The 21,882-nt window shown below is 42.1% G+C and overlaps 1 long non-coding RNA gene across 1 annotated transcript; it reads right to left on the reverse strand.

Moving 5' to 3' along the window:
* Positions 1–9,636: 9,636 nt before the first annotated feature.
* Positions 9,637–10,505, reverse strand: LOC115247865 (uncharacterized). Its single transcript, XR_003886928.1, has 3 exons — positions 10,358–10,505; positions 10,172–10,265; positions 9,637–10,064 (listed from the first exon to the last, which is right to left on the reverse strand). It is a non-coding gene; the product is annotated as an uncharacterized lncRNA (long non-coding RNA).
* Positions 10,506–21,882: the final 11,377 nt, after the last annotated feature.

Raw genomic sequence — 21,882 nt, forward strand, 5'->3', positions numbered from 1 at the left:
TATTCAGGAGAAGCCATCCCTTGCATTTATCGATTATCCAAGATCAACAAACAAGGAACCCCTCTCAGACCAATAGTAAGTAGCATAAATTTTGTAAATATAACATTTCAAAATACTTGGCCTCCATCTTGTCTCCCATGGTTGGCAACACCCCACACCACATCAAAAACTCCCAAGACTTTGCTAAAAAGGTCAGTGGTCTCAAACTACATCCAGAAGAGACCAAGGTACCCTACGATGTCACATAACTCTCCACGTGCATCCATACCACCAGCGCAATAGACACCATCCACAAGCACCTTCTATTGGACAAGAATCTTCCAGAAAGAACAGCCTTAACACCGGCCCAAATTTGCACCAGTATAGAGAAGGCTTCTACAGGCAGAAATATGGCTGTGCCATGGGTTCACCAGTATCCCCCCAGTTGACAATCTATACATGGAGAAGTGGGAATATCAGGCCCTGACATCCTTCACAGGAACTGCACCAAGCCACTGGTTCAGATATGTGTATGACACCTCGGTCAAAATTCGAACACAAGAATTTGAAGCGTTCTCGAATCGCCTCAACAAAACAGATGAGCATGGCTCTTCAGCTCAGATTTTTAACTTTCCATATTTTTAAAATATGATTTAAAAATTTATATTGTTTAAAAACTGGCACAATATTATGTTCCAATAATAATTTATTTGTCCATAAATTATTTTAATTTGAAAAAATCTGGAAAGTCAAACATATTATCAATTAAAATATAATTGTTCAAAGATGCCGTTGTCCTGACTCAGATTACTGCTACATTTATTTCAGGGAAAGTTTATTTTATCAGTGTATTGAAACATATAACATATTCAATACATTTATCCAGACACCCAAAATCCCTGAAACTGTATATTTTAAGTTCAAAAGAGCAAAATGCCGAAAGAAGGACCTGTACTGTGGATTACTTTCAGTCATTAACCAAGATGATCTGGTAGATGGCACAACATGCTGCAGATGTGCTCACACCGTCTTGATATCTGCTTAATCATACAATGTGCATAAAAATAAAGGGTACAAAGTTCTTCATAAAACTCCTTGTATGGTAACAAAGTTGGTTCTAGAGTATTATGAGGGAAGGTGATGGAAAATGTGAGGGGTCTGAAAATAAAAATGCTTGAATGAGTCAGAAAAACTTGACTGTGATGACCGATAACAAGCATAGTCATATCTGATACCCAACCACAAGGAAGTTCCACTACCTGGAACTGGTCTGCATTCTTACTGGGACTTTAGAGGTTAGTCTGCCCTGAGATGCCCTACACAGCAATGCCAGACATCTTTTTTTCTGCTTGAGTTTATTCATTTCTTCATTCACTTTTGGTTTGTTCAGTTAGCAAGAATCTTATGGCAACAGCTGAATGTCTTCAATAATCACTTGTTTGTTAGAGTGTACACTAATAATGACAGAAAGTCACGTGACAATGACCATGATGGCAGCCTAGTGGGAGTGCACAAAAAAATGAGTATTTGCGACTGATGTCTAAAGTACAACCTTGGCAGCGACATGTCTAATCCCCCGCCAGCCATGCAGTGTGAGATTTTTTACCCACGCCTGCAAAACAGCTATGAAAACAACATCGCCGATGATAGCCAGCGACATGGACGCTAGCCGCACAGCTAATTTAGCCAAAGTTCTGAGTGAGCTTAAGTCACTCCGGTCAGACTTTAGAACAAAGCTGGACAACATAGACACTCGTCTGACTGGAATGGCGAACTACAAGGAATCCAAAATGACACAAATGCAACGAGATGTCACCTCAAATGAGGTGCAGATAGACAAAGGTGAACGCTGCATCGTGGAGGTTGAGGGATCACTCGAAAAAGCGCAAGCTGCACTTGACACGACCATCACGCTTGTTACTTTCCTTGAATCCTAATCAGAGGATCTGGAAAACCAACGGAAAAACTTCCGGCTGTTTGGTGTACGGGAAGGAGCTGAGGACCAACAGTCGTTTTTCGATTTCATCAATGACAGGCTACCGAGATCATGTCATTCTTTTTAGAAAAGGTGCACCGTACACTAGTAACCGGGAACCCCAACTGGGGCAGAACGATTCTCATTCGCTTCCTTGAGTTTCAGGAGAAATCATGGCGACAAGAGATCACATACAATAATATAATATTTGTCCAAGATCTCTCTGCGGAAACTGTTCGGATCCGTCAGGGATTTAACTTGTTGACATGAAGGCCTTCCGTGGATTCCATCACAATCCTTGCAAACTCAGAATACTGCATGGGGACAAGATTTACCTCTTTCCCACACCTCAGGATGCTGAAGAGTTCTACAAGAGCATTTAACATCCGGAGTAATCTTCTCAGGTATGTGCGAATAAGTGACTCAAATAAAGCGCTGCTGAAATCCACAGCTGATGGACACAACGGATTCGGTGCTGATGTCAACTGGAAATTTGGAGGTTTAATATGAAAGAGCATTAATATTTTTTGTAGTAAGCCTTTACTGAAGCAGCCTGTGACATGTCTGGATTTGTGTTCATGTACAAATGTACATGCCAGTGTTTTTATTTGAGTTGAGACAGTCACAATTTAATTTAATTACCTCTATATGTGTGGGAGTGCTATATATTCAGCCTCCCGTAGTTTGCGTATGAACAGCAGATATTGGCAAAATGAATGCGGGTGAAGGCCATTATCGTAATATATATAACACATTAGACAATATTACATTATGTTCTATATAAAAATTGCTTTGATATTTCAAGTGCACAGTGGGGGAGCACAGATGGTGCTGTTTTGGGTTCTTTTTTTTTTTCAACCAAAAGTATAGTACATATTTGAGAAAACAATGGCAAGCCATTTTCCATATGACTGCAAACAACAAGCCCAGCTCTGTATTCCAATTCTATAATACCATTTTAACCATTTTGCACAAACCTGAATATTATATATTTCTGATACTGTATGTATATTCTTCAGGTAAACTCCTCTCTGTACTATGTACAAGTATACAGTCTTAATTATTTAGGATTTTAATTTTTTTTTATAATTTCTATTGTTTTTTTGCAGTATATATTTATTATTTATTTTTATATCTTTGCATTCCTGTCATTTCCTCTGTGTGTTTTTGCTGCTGTTGCACCATAAATTTCCCCAATGTGGGACTAATAATGGAAACCTTGAATCTTCTATGCCACTAACTTTAACCCAAGTAGTTGAGAAAACGTCTTTTGACATGATTATTTCAAGCATTTGATGAGAATGTGTTCACATTCTCATCTCTGAGGGAAAAAAATGTGATTGTTCCATATTCATTTTGTTGGTGTTTGAAGGTTTCCCAATGACATGAAATTGTCATCTGATCTAGCAAGTGATTTGGTATGTTTTGGCTTCGAATCTCATGGACCACATGTGCAATAGTTTTCTGTGTGGATACAAGTATTTAAATAATTTGTGGTGTTCAGCAATCCAAATGCTTCAAAAAAAGTTGTCATACCTTGAGTGAATGATGGCGAAAAAACAATGTTCATTATTTGAAGTAACAGCAGACCCAAATTACAGTTGTTTTCTTTACAAATTATGTAACCAAACAACAGTGGGATGTTTTTTACAAGACACATTGTCTGAATAGAATTAAAGCCAATGCTATTGTTTGCACTGTCCAAAATTATTTTTGTGGGATGTTTTTTTCATTGTAAAAATCCATAATCAAATCCATAAATCCGTGAAAGTAAGTCTTGTTCTGAAATAAAGTTTTGTGTAAGATCTCCAAAAAGCAGTTTCAGCTCATAATAAAACACTCCCTCAAGAAGATCATGCATAATATCAAATGAAAAGTTATCACAAACGTGGAACTACTGCAATGAATTAAGTGTCAAATTATGTTTCAAACCATACAGTGACTTCTGTTTGGGGTTTTCCTGGAGAGACCAGCATTGCACTTCAAACATCTATCTTCTGCGTAGTATGACCTTAGGATCATCCTCACTGTATACTGTTTGACAATCACTCTTCTCAATCAAAGGTGATGCAAATGGTGACTACTAAATCAATCAATCAGTCAATATTTATTTATATAACGTCTTTTACAATCAAAATTGTTTCTTGGTGCTTTACAGAATCCCAGGGTCTGACCCCAAACAAGCAACAGTGGCAAGGAAAAACACCCCTTTAATAGGAAGAAACCTTGACCAGGACCAGGCTCATGGAGGGGGACCCTCCTGCTGATGGCCAGCTGGATAGAGAGAGGAGAAGGGGGGAGGACAGGTAGAGGAGAGGAGAGGTAGAGGAGAGAATAGGAATAGATCATAGAAAATACATACAGAAATGACTCATTAAAACCAAGAATTGTGTGCATTCAAAGATTATCCCCTGTAACCTGTGCTTGTACCATACACTGCTGCAACAGAAAATGGAAGACATAGCCCTTTGCTTTCCAATTTTTTCCAAATCATTTATCAGAGGTGCATGGTGAATTTCTTCTGGTGATAGTCAAGAGTTGCTGATGAGAATGGAATCTTCGTAGACACCGACTTGGTTATGATAGATGTTTATTGGAGAGAACAGTCAGGTATCAATCGGACACTGCAGCTTGCCCGAGGGAGGTTTCGTGGTGCCGTTGGTGAAGAACTCCGAAGTGCTTACATCAATAGCTCCTTTTTATACAGTCAAGTAAACACATTCTTCTCTGATGACCTCATGATACACAATATAGCAAACCTAATGGCATAGAGTTCAGTTAGTACCAAAAATGGGAGTAGTAGAAAGGCTTCATTCAAGATTACTTTATTCATCCCCGGAGGGAAATTGAATTCATGATACACATCCTCATATGAAGAACAAGTAGGAGCCGACGGGTTCCAGCATCACTTCTTTGCAGCTTTTCTTCGCAATAGCAAGACTTCCTTTGAAAGAAAGGCAGAAGTCACAGGGCACATGTGGAACATATCCTAATATGGCACCAGGCTGGCTGAGAAACACATTGTGGCCTTACAGAAGTAAAGGCATGCACAGAATAGATACACAGGCTTCAGATACTACAGGTGCCAGTATAACATCAAAACCATACTTTTGCATGTCCTGCGTATGAAAAAGTGACACCAGATGTATGTTCATCAAAGCTGAATTGAATTTCTTAAAACAAAATAAAGAAAATAATAACTTCCATCAAAGAAGTCACAGTACCGTAACTTCCGGACTATAAGCCGCTACTTTTTTTCTACACTTTAAACACTGCGGCTTATTTATGTTTTTTTTTCGTGGCACACTATCACAACTACTGTATTTTCTGGACTATATGTCGCTCCGGAGTTTCAGTCGCACTAGCCAAAAAATGCATAATAAAGAAGAAAAATAGATATACAAGTTGCACTGTATACCAAAGCAAAAAGACGACAAAAGCTTTTTTAGATGTAAACATCGCAGGTGGCCCGAGCGTGAAAATGTTCTAGAAGACTGGGTCAACACACAGAGAGCAGGCGGCCGCGGTGTTTCCGCTGAACAAATCAGACGGAAGGCAAAAGCAATCGCCACCGCGATGAAAATAGATGAAAAAGATTTTAGAGGTGGGCCATCATGGAATTTTAGATTGTTCATTGTTTGAGTAAAAAAGCATAAACAACGTAATTTGTGTGTAGCTGATACAAACATATATTTCAAGATAGCTGCATTACAGACACCGTTAGAAAAAAAAAAAAAAGCATTTACCGGTAGAATATATTTGTTTATGTTGCTAAGTGCATTAAATTAAAAGAAAAGTTAAAAAATCCTGACGTGATAAAAATTGGATTTAAGGTCTCTATATAAACATACAAGTAAAAAGAGTGGCTGTTGTTTCTTACCTGACTGTTTGTCACTCATCAGTGACTCGTCTCTTACGGTAATAAAAACATATACCAGTACTGAATGTTTTCGATCTAATTTTTCATATTACTACGTGGGATACCTGCGGCTTAAAATCCAGAGCGGCTTGTATAAGTACAAAATAGATTTTCTTTCTAAAATTAGATTATGCGGCTTTTAATCAGGTGCGCTCTGTAGTCTGAAAATTACGGTAAGTATCAGGCTCTAAGTGACCCTCTTTAAAAAAATTTAAATTTCTCAATTTCTGCACATGAACTTCAATATTTCTAAAATTGGAACATATGAAAGTATCCTTCACAGGCACTTGATTATAAATTCCGGTTCTCTGATTTCTCCTGTTATTGTATCTCACTCCCAGTTGTATTTCTATTGGCTCTACAATTCCCCATTTTTTGTTAAAGAATTTATTTAGTTTCCATTGAGTGTTCAAATGTGTGAATGGGTTTTAAAATTCTTCACAGATTTGTTAGGATCATCCAATGGTAAAGCAGCAATAGCAGCATCCTTAGCCTGTGAGTGAAGTTCACTTGTTAGTTCCTCCAAATCTCCTACAATTGAGGATACTAAACTGACGGAAATCCCACTCCCCTATAATTTGGCCACGGAGGATGCACACATTTCTTTGGTTGAATCTTGAGTTAGTTGAGAAATGCTCTCAAAAAATGATGGCAGAGCTACAGTACATTGACCAGGGGAATTAACCTGCTCCTCCACATCATGAGATGAGGATGCTACTGGCTCATTGTTAGCTGTTGAAGTTTGAGTTCAGTTCGCTCCGCATTGCCATGAACACAATTAAGATGCTTTCGAAAACCTGAATATGTTGAAAAGTGATGCCTACAGCCTTGCTGAGAACAAAACAATTTGAACTTGGGTCCAGAATAGTACCCATGTTCAGTTCTTAAATGTGAAATCAACTGCTGACTGCTGGGAAGAACTTTCTGACAAGAAACATGTCAGCATTTAGCTTCTTACCCACTGATCGAGTGTGAGAAGTCTACTGCCTGATTAAGTAGTCTGGCTCTCAGTTCTTTCAGTCTTGGTGACGCCTTCATTTTTCCCACATTAATGTTATACACCGTTGTCTACAGGAATGTGTAAAAGTTGACAAGTGCATCACCATAAGACAAGTTAAACACAAAATGTGCTTTGAAAATCAAATCAAATCAAATCAATCTTTATTTATATAGCGTTTTTACAATCAAAATTGTTTCAAGGCGCTTTCCAGAATCCCAGGGCCTGACCCCAGACAAGCAACAGTGGCAAGGAAAAACTCCCCTTTAACAGGAAGAAACCTTGAGCAGGACCAGGCTCATGTAGGGGGACCCTCCTGCTGATGGCCGGCTGGGTAAAGAGAGAGGAGAAGGGGGAGGAAAGGTAGAGGATAGGATAGGTAGGAGAGGAGAGGAGGGGTAGAGGAGAGGAGAAATAGAGTGAAGGGGAGGTAGAGGAGAGGAGAAGGAGAAGGAGGAGGAGGGGAAAGAGGAGAGGAAGGGAGAGGAGAGGGAGAGGAAAAGGAGAAGGAGGGGGAGAGGAGAGGAGAGGAGAGGAAAGGAGAGGGAGAGGAGAGGAGAGGAGAGGCACAGAGCACAGAAACACACACAAAAAATATGATATACAATCACTTCAGCGGGGCCGGAGGTCATTATGCAGCTCCGAGGGCGGCGATACCTGTAAATAAATGGGGGGGGGAAGCAGAAAAACTACACAAGAATCAGCATAACTAGTCTGCTTGATGAGGAGAGGAAAGGAGAGGAGAGGAGAGGAAACCATGACCCAGTGGAGTGACAGAGGCCTGTCAGGTGATCATGTTTCCGGACCCCGGCAGCCTTGGCCTATAACAGCATAACTAAGATGTGACCTAACGATTAGACGACCCCCTAAGTATGATAATTTGTCTGTCTATGATAGTAACTGGAACTACTGAATTAGTAACAATAAGCTTTTTCAAAGAGGTAGGTTTTGAGTCTGATCTTAAAAGTAGCGATGGAGTCAGCCTCCCGTACCTGGACAGGGAGCTGGTTCCATAGCAGGGGGGCCTGGTAGCTAAATGCTCGGCCCCCCATTCTACTCCTAGAAACTCTGGGAACCACAAGTAGACCAGCATTCTGAGAGCGGAGTGGTCTATTGGGCTGATAAGGTATCACTAGCTCCTCCAGGTAGGATGAAACTAGGCCTCTGAGGACCTTGTAGGTCAAAAGAAGGGTTTTAAAAATTATTCTAAATTTAACGGGCAACCAATGAAGTGACGCCAGTACAGGAGTTATGTGATCTCTTTTGTCAATACCTGTCAGAACTCTGGCTGCAGCATTTTGGATCAACTGGAGACTTCTTAAAGAGTTGTTTGGACACCCTGATAATAAAGAGTTACAGTAGTCCAGCCTGGAAGTAACAAATGCATGGACTAACTTTTCAGCATCATGTCAGCAGCTTCCTGATCTTTGTGATGTTCCTCAAGTGAAAAAAGGCACTTCTAGAGACTAATTTAATGTGTGAGTTGAAGGAGAGATTTTGATCAAAAGTTACTCCTAGATTCCTCACAGAGAGACTAGATGTTAATGAGATACCATCTAGAGTGATCATGTGATCTAATCTATCCCAGAGAGGTTCACGACCAAACACTATGACCTCAGTTTTTCCTGGGTTAAGGAGGAGGAAATTTGAAGACATCCAGGACTTTATGTCTTTAAGACAGGTCTGGAGCTTCACTAACTTCTCTGTCTCCTCGGGTTTCATGGATAAATAGAGCTGAGTGTCATCAGCATAACAATGAAAATGTATCCCATGCTGCCGAATAATGTTCCCTAAGGGAAGCATGTACAATGTGAAGAGGATTGGTCCGAGTACAGAACCTCGAGGAACTCCATGGCTAACCCTACTGTATGAGGAGGGAACACCATGGACATAAGCAAACTGGTATATATCAGATAAGTATGATCTAAACCAGTCTAGTGCTGTCCCTTTAATGGGAAAAGTTCATCACATGCCCCAATGGAGTCCTTGGCTTGGCTTGGAATGAGATGCTTATCCATGGCGATGTAGAAATGGTCAATCTTGTTCCTCTGATGCCCAACAGCAAGAAGGTATGGCTGCCGACCCTGTTGGTTGCTAAGATGCTCCTCCAAACTGCAGCATGACTATGGTTGACATTAAGAAACCTTACATTAAATTCAAGAATGAGCTGTCACAAAAAAAAGAAAAGCCCATCCAGAGTAAGGTTAATTTTCCATCCAAGCAAATTTTAATCAACCTTGTGTGGTTAAGAGGTTAATGTGGAAAATTCTGAACTTATACAATTACCTTATGAAAGACTACCAGTCCCTCAATTGCATCACATGCACTGATTTTGGGAGACGCCTTTCCCCGAGGTGGTGGTGGGAGATGCATTAACAAAAACAGAGTGGCCATTTCTGGGTCGTAGGCTGAGGGCAAAGAGTTTGAAAGATTAACTGAAAAATTCATTCCAAGTTTGAAAGACAACGGGTGCATTACGTAATAATTTTCTATTACTGTTCACATTCCAAAACTCTTTCATGTACCAAAGTTGCTTTCATTTCCTAATTTTAATCAATCATAAAAGTAATAATTTGCACCCAACTGCAATTACAACAAATGCTTTAGCACACACGCACACACACACACAACTTACTCGTTGCATCAATCAAGCTGACTTTCTGAAGTACCTTCTACTGTCTGCCATAAGCGACACAACTCTGGTGTTGAAGTGAGACTTTTGGCCTGAAGGACACATCCCACTTTTGAAGCAGTCTGGATGACATCTCACTGTCAAACAGGAGGGTGTCTTAATCAACCTGTATGAAATAAAATGAAATTACAAATACAGGAAATGCTTGTAATTGTCAAGCCACTCTTAACATACGATTCCAAACTTACCGATCCTTCTATTCCAAGAATCTGAGAAGATGGAGAGGATATCGCCACTTCTGTCAGGATCATGTCCCCCTCACCTTCTGAAAAATCAAGAGCCTGTCTGTGGTGTGGTTCAGCAAAGACCTGGCTTCTCATTAAGTATCCCCATCAAGCTAATTTTCAACAATAACAGTCCTTTTTTTAATTGTGGATCCCCGGAACAAAGGTCAGTGGGGCTTTTTGGTGGCAGTGCAGATTCTCGACGGATCTTCCTTTGGACCATTTTCAGACGCCAAGCAATGTACCCTGTGTTGCTTTTTGCCATCATAGAAGTGTTGCTGAAATAAAAATGAACATACATTCAGACTTTATTTTCATAATGTAAATGTCAATGACATACAGATGGTAGCAGATCATGAGAGCAGTGCAAACAATAATGACTTACATAGCCTTTGTCCGAATATGGATCCTTGAGGGTTGGGAACAGGATCACTATCCCAAGACCACAGTCTACTATGACTGATTTTGAGGGCAGGTGCCTGAGAGGGGATACATAAAATATCTATGAAATGGTCATGTGGTTAGCCATAAATTATTGTAATAGCAGTCTTGCTATATGAAAAACACTTACACATGATTATCAATCATGTTTGCCACCAGTATGTTGACCATTTTTCTTCTTGCAGCATCTGATGGGGTTTCTGTTGTGTGGTACTCCTGTAGGAATTCTTCACCTCCTGACTTGCTTCTAAGCACAGATTCAACGAACTAACAGAAAATGAAACACAAGGTGGCACATGAGGATAACCAACACTCTGAAAGTGTGAATAAACTTATGATGTACAAGCATTATAACTATCTTAGTCTCTTGCAAGGGATTTTGTCCATAATTATAATTGATGTACCCGAGCTAAAGCTAGAGTCAGACACTTCAGATGCAGGAGAAAATGAGCTATCTGAAAATTTAAAAAAAGTGAAAATGTAACTGTAAATTATTGGACTTGCTTTATTTTTTTCTCACCATCATTTGAAAAAGCAGCACTGCATTGCCTGGCCCAATGAGGTTGCAGAATACATCTGCATCAACCTCTGTCCCTGTTGCATCCTTGTAAACCACTTGTGCATCAGGTGGCAGGCAAAACCTCTTTATAACAGGAAAAGACAGTCGTAATCTTGTCTTTATAAAAGACTGCTATTACAATAATTGGATTTATGCATATAAAAAAGCGGTTAAATCATATGAAGAAATAACAAAACAAAATCAAGCAAGTAATCTATTTCAAAACATGTTTCTTAATACAGACTTCAAAATTTCACCTCACCTTTTCCATGGAATTGCATCAATCTATTTATCAAATCAATCTTTATTTATATAGCGTCTTTTACAATCAAAATTGTTTCAAGGTGCTTTCTAGAATCCCAGGGCCTAACCCGAGACAAGCAACCGTGGCAAGGAAAAACTCCCCTTTAACAGGAAGAAACCTTGAGCAGGACCAGGCTCATGTAGAGGGACCCTCCTGCTGATGGCTGGCTAGAGAGAGAGGAGGGGGGGGGGCAGGTAGAGGATAGAATGGAGAGGAGAGGAGAGGAGAGGAGAGGAGAGGAGAGGAGAGGAGAGGAGAGGAGAGGAGAGGAGAGGACGGGCACAGAGCACAGAAACACATACAGTAAAATGTTGGTCCAGGTGAAGTTCAAAGAGCAGAAGAAGTACGTGAAATTGGAAGAACTTAAAGGACAGTTTGACTTCATGCTTCTGTCACCCCACTGTGTCATGGCTGACTCTCCTCTCCTCTCCTCCTCATCAAGTAGACTAGTTATGCTGATTCTTGTGTAGTTTTTCTGCCCCCCCCCCCCCTTCTGTATTCATTTACAGGTATCGCCGCCTTCGGAGCTGCATGATGACCTCCGGCCCCGCTGACCCACTCGGCCGGCAGCTTGCATAAATAGTGTATTTTTGTATGTGTTTCTGTGCTCTCCTCTCCTCTCCTCTCCTCTCCTCTCCTCTCCTCTCCTCTCCTCTCCTCTCCTCTCCTCTCCATTCTATCCTCTACCTGCCCCCCCCCTCCTCTCTCTCTAGCCAGCCATCAGCAGGAGGGTCCCTCTACATGAGCCTGGTCCTGCTCAAGGTTTCTTCCTGTTAAAGGGGAGTTTTTCCTTGCCACGGTTGCTTGTCTCGGGTTAGGCCCTGGGATTCTAGAAAGCACCTTGAAACAATTTTGATTGTCAGTGATGATGTTATTTCTCATGTAGTTTCTCTGCTCCCCACCATTAATTATTATTATTAATTATCTTCTACCTGTCCCTCCCCTTCTCCTCCCTCTCTACCCAGCCGGCCATCAGCAGGATAGTCCCCCTACATGAACCTGGTCCTGCTCAAGGATTCTTCCTGTTAAAGGGGAGTTTTTCCTTGCCACTGTTTCTTCCTGCTTTACCTTGAAACACTTTTGATTGTAACAAATGCTATATAAATAAAGATTGATTGATTGAGATTGCTTTTTAAAAGATGCTGCTATGACTGCATTGGTATTAGTATTGGAAAGATTGGTTGTAACTCAAGATGGAGGTTGCAGGTGCACATGTTACAGGATCCCAACTTGTAGAAGGCTGAATTGACAGAGATATTGAACTAAACACAGATAAAACCATGGCCAGCACTCGGTGGGACACAATTAAAGCCTATATAAAAGGGGGAATTATCAGCAATACTAACTAGCTCTGAAGCTAAACAATGCAACCAGGAACTGCTTTCAGAGAGATCGATCATTATAAGGACAATGATCTTGCAAAACTGAATAACCTCTTGGTTTTGAGCCCTAAATATGATAAATTATCATCTGACAAAGTGACTAGGAGCCTCAGGTGGACCAAACAAACATATTACGACCAAGGGGAGAAGGCGGGCAACTTACTGGCCTGGCTATATAAATAAAGGTTGATTGATTGATTGATTGATTGATTGATTGATTGATTGATAATTTAAAAAAATGCAGACAGATAGGATGTAAAGGAAAGGACGATAAACACAATAAGATCAACTACTGGCAATCTTACTATGGATCCATAGAAATAAATAATACTTTCAGAGACTTTTACGAGAAAGTATACAAATCAAATTGCATAGTAATGGGAGAACAAAATCTATTTCTTGATCAGCTGACACTTGTGAGGGTGATGTTTGGTCACCCGCGCTGTTCGTTTACTAGACTCAGATCAACCACACAGACAACAGGTGGCCTTGCAAGGGAGAGCTGACGAGCAGTTCAAGCTTCCTCTCTCAACTCCGTCAGTCTGCTGCTCGCTCTCCTCTTTTATTTGGTTCACACAACATTGGTATCAAAACAACTTCATGATTCCTTCTCCTCCTATCTCTACGACTTCCTCGTGTCCTTGAACATGATACCTCCCAGTGCTGGGAACATAACAGCTACAATACTTGATTCAAACACTCATACATTCTTTTTGATTAAACATTCTAAATCTACTTACTATACTTACTATACTTACTATAGCATTGAAACGATAACAACAACAATAATTCTTCTCACATTTCCCTCCTGTTTATCGTTAAATGCGTCTAGATTCTCATTGTCAGTATTACATCATTTCATTTCATGAAATTTAAATGCATTACGTCATTTTCCTAGAAACACATTTCTTACACTCAGAGTTCAACATGTGTACAGCTTAAGACATCTTAAACATTTCATTTACATCTTGCATCACATTTGTCCATTCTTCTTCTGATTCCTCTTCATCGTTGTCCAGTAGAGATCGTTCTTCCACCTGCAGCAAAGTACTAGTAACAGCTGATCCCACGAGCCGGCCAATGCAACCCCGAACAAGAGGTACTACACAGCAAGCTAGTATGGCTAATACTAGCAGCACTATCCCTATCATCATTCCTATCTTGAACAACAGTTCCCTCCACCTTGACAACATTCCTGTAAGCCAGTCTGGTGGGGGACTACCATCATCAATCATAGCTCTCTGTAGCTTAGTTAAATTTTTCAATGCGCTATCTATCAGGTGACCGTACGCATCATTCTCTGGGATGAACGTACAACAGTAATCTCCTACCATTGCACACACTCCTCCCTGGGGGGCCGTTATGAGATCTAAGGCCATCCTATTCTGCATGGTCATCAGTCTTAGCGCTGTCATTTCTTCCTTGACTCCTGTGAGAGCAACCTTTGTCAAATTAGTAAATACTTTCAACCTGTAATCAACTGTTTCCAATCTTAATATGTTCTTTCCTATTCCTAGCCACGGAAAGAGAGTCATGATCACTTTATTTCCGGTTGACCAATGCTTAAACTCTCGTGGTACATCTGTGCCCCACACTGAGTCATGTGGTTTGAACTCGTCATTCAAATCTCTCCTGGAACGCAACTGTGGTGCAGATCTAGCATTAGCAGCATAAATTATGACTGTGTGATCCTTGAGATGTACTGGAGCACACACTCCTGACCAGTTCGCTGGTAGGTCTGCATAGGCATTGTGTCCACATAACCACCATCCCTTATTCACTAATTGCGTGCCTTTGTCTCCTGGCGCGAAAGCGGGATAGTTACATGTACAGTTATAACCTTCTGGACACCTCTGTGTTGAATGATTCTGTGTCCAAGCTGTGAAAGTAGCATAGCGCCACCATGTATTCAAACTGTAAGTGTGTGAGGACTCTGGATTTTGTTCTAACCATGAATGTTCTAAATGGCTAACTGCGGTGCGTTTAGCGCGCGCGTAGCTCTCATCCTGTCTCAGAGCATCTTTCTGTCCCTGATTACCTCCCTCCTGTCGGAAGTTCCAAAGACCAAAACTCACGAGTCCTGCCGTCACAGCACTCACCACAATTAGGAAGAACAACTTCATTTCCTTTTAGATCCTCTTCACAGGTTCCGACGGGGTTCAGCCGTTGCTGGACCTATACAGGCCGTCAGCCGTTTACGGAGAGTCCGCCACTGCTCCCTCGCCTTCACCTGGAAGAATTTTCTGTTTCTTACAATGGGAAAGGTGTATCCGCGACAGTTTTCCGTCCACTCGAACTGCAGTCTTTGTGGTCAGCTGTACTTGATAAGGGCCTTCCCATCTAGGCGTGTTCCACCTCTTCCGCACAAACTTCTTCACCCACACGTAGTCGCCCGGTTGAATGGGTTCCTGGGGGGTGGAATCTGTGGAAGACACAGGACTAGGCAGAACATTTACTGTATTCACACATCGGTTAAGTAACACTTTTTTCAGATAATCTGCTATTGTTTCTTCAACATGTTTTAGCTCATTTGTTGTTGCAAAGTATGGCAGGCAATAAGGCTGCCCATATAATGCTTCAAAGGGTGTGATGCCTGTTTTCTTGTGTGGTGTTATGTGCATCCATAATTTCACCAGGTCGAGACAAAACATCCAGTTCTTTCCTGTCTCGTCCATACATTTCTTCAGTCTGTTCTTAATAGTACCGTTGACTCTTTCAACCAACCCTGCACTCTGAGGGTGGTATGCGCAGTGATTCTTCAAATCAATGCCCAAAGTTACTCCTACAGTTTTCACTATCTCATTTACAAAATGGCTTCCATTGTCGCTCCAGATGACCTTCGGGATGCCAAACCTGGGAATGATTTCTCTACATAAAACTTTTGCTACTGTCAGTGCATCTGCTTTTGCTGTGGGGAAAATTTCTACCCACCTAGTAAATCCATCTAACACTACTAGACAATATTGTTTACCTTCACATGGTGTTAGCTGAATAAAATCTAGAAAAACTGTGTGAAATGGATGATTTGGTAATGGTGTGATGCCTGCAGGGGCCTTAAGGGCTCCCTGTGGGCTGTGTTTTACACAAATAGCACATTGTGAACAAAAATTTTTTGAGTATGTATGAAATCCTATAGTATAATAATGTTCATTAACCATCTGTACCATCCCTCCTGTTGAGACATGGCATGGCCCATGGCTCACTAATGCTGCCCATTTATGCATATTCCGGGGAAGGATTGGCTTGTTTCCTATGGTTAATAGTCCTTTATCATCCAGTTTGGCTCCTCGCTTCTTCCACATGGCCTTTTCTTTTTCTGGAGCACTTTGTTGCATTTCTTTTAGAATATCATTATCTGCAGGTTCTAAGGTAAATGATTCCTCATTATCAAGAAGTGTGTTGTTATTTGCTGCAGCCTTTGCGGCTCTGTCAGCAAAGGCATTGCCTTGTGAGACTGCGTCTGTGTTGTTAGTATGTGCAGCGCATTTACATACAGCTATTTTGCGTGGCTGCTGTACTGCTGCCAATAACTTTTTTAACAGTTCTGCATGCATGACCGGTTTGCCGGTCGACGTTTTCATCCCTCTTAAATTCCATTGTTGAGCAAACACAAACAGCGTGGAAAAAGCATATTGACTATCTGTATAAATGGTAACATCTTGTCCTTTGCTTAGTTCACAGGCACGTGTGAGTGCGACGAGTTCTGCAGCTTGAGCAGAATAGGAGGAGGGAAGTGGTTTCGCCTCCACCACCTCAGTTGCTGTAACTACTGCATAGGCAGTTCTAGTGCGTCCACAGTCATCCTTTCTCGATGATCCATCCACAAAGAGTGTCTGTCCTGTAGTCAACGCGACATCACTGAGATCTGGTCGCGGCAGGACCTTGGTGGAGACCTCATCCAGGCAGTTGTGCTGGTGTCCCTCTTCTGCGGTGGGTAGCAGCGTTGCTGGGTTTAGGGTCGTGCAGCGTCGAATCGTCAGATTCGGCTGAGACAGCAACACTGCCATGCAGGAAAGATGACGTGCGGGCGACAGGAATGCTATCTTACTTTGTAGCAGCAGTATTGACACTGCATGTGGAACTAGCAAAGTTAGCTCATGATATAGCACCACTCCTGCGGAGGCTTTTACTGCCTCAGATGCTGCCACCACTGCTTTAACGCATGGTGGGAGTGCACAAACTACGGGATCTAGCTTGTGGGAGTAGTAGGCCACTGGCTGCCTCTTATCTCCGTGTTTTTGCAACAAAACTGAAGTCATAAAATTACCTTTGCAATCTACGACCTGCTCAAAAGGCTTCTGATAGTCTGGCAGCTTTAACACTCCAGCACCTACAAGGGCCTGCTTTGTGTGTGTAAATGCTTCTTCAGCTTCAGGGGTCCAAGTTAACACATCAGTCATTGCTAAGGGATTATCATACATCAATGCTTGTAAAGGGGAAGTTATTTTCGCATAATCTAAGATCCATGATCTGCAAAAATTCACAAGTCCTAAGAATGACATCATCTGCTTCTCTTACCCACAGATTAACCATTCTATCTACAGACCACATTCCTTCGGCTGTGGTACGAATCATCAACTAAAGCTGAGAGATAAGATCTCTTCCTAACAGATTTACGGGACATGTGGTGGAGATCACGAAAGGGGCTTTAAGTGTGATTCCACTTACAGGGTCACAAACATCTACAGGAACTGACATTCTTTCTTTAGTTATGAGACCATTTGCTGATCTCACAAAAATCTGTGTAGAAGTTGGTGCCAGGGCTATTGGATCTCTAATTACTGATTTACCTGCACCCGTGTCTACTAAGAATGTTAAAGAATTACCTAACACGGTCAGTTGTATTTCTGGTTTGCCTTCAGCAAACAGGAAGATGGTTTCTAAGTCTAAAACATCTTCTAAGTCATCTTTTTCAAATTGGTCAAATTTTGTGCCCTGATTTGTTTTAATTTTTGTGACATCTTTTTCCGGTTCTAGTCATTGTTGAGGTGGATTAGAACCTTGCTGCTGTCCTCTATTGTATCTCTGGTCACGTTGTTTCTTTTTGCAATCACGTTCCCAGTGTCCATAATTTTTACAATAATGACACTGATCTTTTTCACGGGAATTGCCTCCTCCTCCCCTTCCGCCTCGGCCTCGCCCACGTCCGCGGCCTCGGCTTGGGAGAGGGTTGGCATTGAAAAACATGCCTGTTGATTGGTTCTTACTTTTTTGGCATTGTCTTTCAGCATGCATAGCATGTTGTTCATAGCGGTTTAGGTTACTAGTTCCGAAATCAACTAATTGTCTCTCTACCCAGGTTTTATCTCTGATTTTGATCCCCCATGTATAGCTTGCTTTAACTGCTGTTGGTAGGGACCTTCTGGTTCTTCCGCATACGGAATTCCACTATTTTTTCGGAACACATCTTTCATTCTCATGCTATAGTCTTCAAAACTTTCGTCAGTCTTTTGTCTCGTGGCCGTAATGGCGCTGTAGTCAGCTCGTCTAGTAAAAGTAGTTCGCATGCGCTCGTACAGTCTGTCAAGTCTGTCATTTAGTTCTTGGCTGCCAGGCTGCCATGGTTGTTGAGTGGCTGGATCCACTGGGACCCAATCTCCTCTAACAGTGCCCCATTTCTTGCCATTAACGCACATGAGGACTTGCTGTGTTTCAGTACCGTTAGTATAGTAACTTCTTTTAATTTTGTAATATTGCCTGGCCTGTCTAAGTTACCATCCCAATCGAACTTAGTCATCCACAGCTGAACATATGAGCATGAACCTGGATATTTGTCTTCCATGTGTTTACATGATGCTGGGATTTCGAATTCAGCACCTTTTGTGGAATGTTGGTTGCCCATGTTTGCACTTTATTTATCAGTTTTTATGTACTTGAGTGGAGACGCCTGATCTCCCGACTGAACAACCCTCAATCCATACAGGATATCTAGTTCAGTCCCTCCGCCGTGGCCTTATAACCCCTCTTTTTTAATCAGGAGAGTATACACCAGGCTTCTACCTCCGAGGAGGCGGGTGTATCTTGCCTCTGCTTCTCTCCTGATGACCAGGCAGGCAATACCGCGGTATATTCCGTGTAGCGCTTTTTGTGTCTTATACTCACTCCGTTGTCGCTATGGTTTCTCTCTGAGTTGTTTTAGTGCCTTCCTCCCGTCACTGGAGATGGTCGCCCTGGGAGGGACGAAGACCGGCCTTCCGTCAACTCGTGATGAAAGGTCTTTCACTTCGGACGTCCTTTTGACTCCGGCTGTGCACAGACTTCGGCGTTCGGTCGTCCCACGGCGCTCCTCTCCAGGTCTTGGGATCCGGCTCGAAGGACCAATTTTTGTGAGGGTGATGTTTGGTCACCCGCGCTGTTCGTTTACTAGACTCAGATCAACCACACAGACAACAGGTGGCCTTGCAAGGGAGAGCTGACGAGCAGTTCAAGCTTCCTCTCTCAACTCCGTCAGTCTGCTGCTCGCTCTCCTCTTTTATTTGGTTCACACAACATTGGTATCAAAACAACTTCATGATTCCTTCTCCTCCTATCTCTACGACTTCCTCGTGTCCTTGAACATGATACCTCCCAGTGCTGGGAACATAACAGCTACAATACTTGATTCAAACACTCATACATTCTTTTTGATTAAACATTCTAAATCTACTTACTATACTTACTATACTTACTATAGCATTGAAACGATAACAACAACAATAATTCTTCTCACACACTCCAAACAATAACAGATGATGAAAAAAGCAGATTATATTGCCCATTGATGGCAGGTGAGCTTCTTGAAGCTATGGTGGATATTAATGGTGGAAAAGCAACAGGTCCAGATGGATTTACAAAACATTCCATAAAAAACTTGTTAATCCACTTGATATGTTTAGTGAATCTTTTATCAAAGGAATTCTACCAGATACATTGCAATTAGCTTTAATAACCCTTATATTTAAACCAAATAATCCCCCAACTGAACACTTGTATTACAGACCAATCAGTTTGATGGGATGTGATACAAAAATGTGTATCTGTAATCTGTAAAGCACTTTCTAGAAGGTTTGATAAGTATATTCCACGACTAATTAACGATGACCAGCAAGGTTTTATACAAACAAGGCAAGGCTATCATAATATTAGGAGGATCTTGAATATTCTTAATGAGAAACATAATGCGATAGACACTGCACTACTTTCAGTAGATGCTTCCCAAGCATTTGATAGAATAGAATGGCATTACCTTTTCAATGTTCTCCCGAGATATGGCTTAGGTGAAGTTTTTCTTAAATGGATTCGATTGTATACAAATGCAACTGCTGAGATCCTTACTAATAATGCCACATCAAAATCCTTTAGTCTACAAAGATCCATCCAACAGGGTTGCCCTCTGTTACCACTACTATTTATATTAGCAATAGAGCTTTTAGCTATGGCCGTAAGGGAACACAGCAGAATATCAGGCATTACAGCTGGGGGGAGGGAACACCGTATTTAGCTATTTGCAGATGACATAATATTTTTCTTGAGAAACCTGTCCTGCGCAGACCAGCTGTGTGGGATCTTTAGTCACATGTTCAACCTGAGCCTGAGGCTGGGGAGAGTGCCACAGCTGTGGAAGACGTCCTGCATCGTCCCAGTGCCGAAAACACCGCACCCCAAGGAGCTCAACAGCTACAGGCCGGTAGCTCTGATGTCTCATCTGATGAAGACGCTGAAGAGACTCATCCTCGATCACCTGCGCCCACTGGTGAGCTCCTTCATGGACCCGTTGCAGTTCGCCTACCAGCCGAGCATCGGGGTGGACGATGCCGTCATCTACCTCCTCCACACCTCCCTCACTCACCTGGAGAAGGCTGGAAGCACTGTGAGGATCATGTTTTTTGATTTCTCCAGTGCATTCAACACCATCCAGCCCAGGCTGCTGGGGGACAAACTCTCCAGTTTGTAGCTGGGGTGGATCACCACCTCACAACATGGATTCTGGACTACCTCACACAAAGACCACAGTTTGTGAGGGTGAAGGGCTCCCAGTCAGATCGGCTTCTCTGCAGCACCGGTGTCCCGCAGGGAACAGTTCTGGCTCCTATCCTGTTCACCCTCTACACCACGGACTTCTCATACAGCACATCTTCATGTCACCTCCAGAAGTTCTCTGACGACTCTGCTGCTGTCGGCCTCATCACTGATGGGGACGATACGGAGTACAGAGAACTTATTCAGGGCTTTGTGGACTGGAGCCTGCGGAACAACCTCCAGATCAACGCTGGCAAAACCAAGGAGCTGGTGGTGGATTTCCGTAGGCGTAACAATCCCCCGCCTGCACCGGTGAACATCCTGGGAACGGACGTTGACGTGGTGGAGTCGTACAAATACCTGGGTGTTCACCTAAACAATAACCTGGACTGGACACACAACACAGACGCCCTTGTCAAGAAGGGCAATAGCAGACTGTTCCTGCTCAGGAGGCTGAGGTCTTTTGGAGTGCTCCTGAGGACTTTCTATGACTCTGTGGTGGGATCAGCCATCTTCTACGGGATAGTCTGCTGGTCCAGTAGCATCACGGACAGGGACAGGAAGAGGATGGATAGACTGGTGAGGAGGGCCAGCTCTGTCCTGGGATGTCCCCTGGACTCGGTGGAGGTTGTGGGAAACGGGAGGATGATGGCTAAGCTGTCATCCATGTTAAACAACACGTCCCACCCCCTACAGGACACCCTGACAGCACTGGGCAGCTCCTTCAGCGAGCGGCTGCTCCACCCTCGCTGTGTGAAGGAGAGGTATCGCAGATCTTTCCTGCCGGCTGCTGTCAGACTGCACAATAAACATAACACCCGCTAACACAATCTGAATATTATATATTCTGATATGTATATTGTATTCACCCTCTGTACTATGTACAGGTACACAGAGGCCGAGTATCCATTTATCTGGATTATTGTAAATATACATCCTCTTTGTATATTCCAAATCCTGTTCTATTTGATTTTATCTTATTTTTCTCTGAGTGCTCTTGCTGCTGTTGTTGCACTGTAAATTTCCCCGTGTGGGACAATAAAGGATCTGAATCTGAATCTGAATCTAAAATATAGCATTCCTAATTTTGTGAGGTTAATCGAATATTTTTGGAGCTTTTCAGGTTTTAAAATCAATAACTCCAAATCTATACTTCGGCTCCTTAATAAGGAAGAACATCATAATCCAACAATAGATACCCCATATACAGTATGACGACAGTGGAATTTAGATACTTGGGTGTCAAAATAACTCCTGAACTAAATAATATAACGTCAGCAAATTACAATCCCCTAGAAAAAGTAACTGAAACACTGGACTGTTGGTCCACCTTGCCCATTTCTATGATTGGACAAATTAATTTAATTAAAATGACTATCTTAAAACAATTTTTATACTACTTCCAAACACTC

Source organism: Takifugu rubripes, chromosome 22 (assembly GCF_901000725.2).
Source record: "Takifugu rubripes chromosome 22, fTakRub1.2, whole genome shotgun sequence".
Lineage (NCBI taxonomy): Eukaryota > Metazoa > Chordata > Actinopteri > Tetraodontiformes > Tetraodontidae > Takifugu > Takifugu rubripes.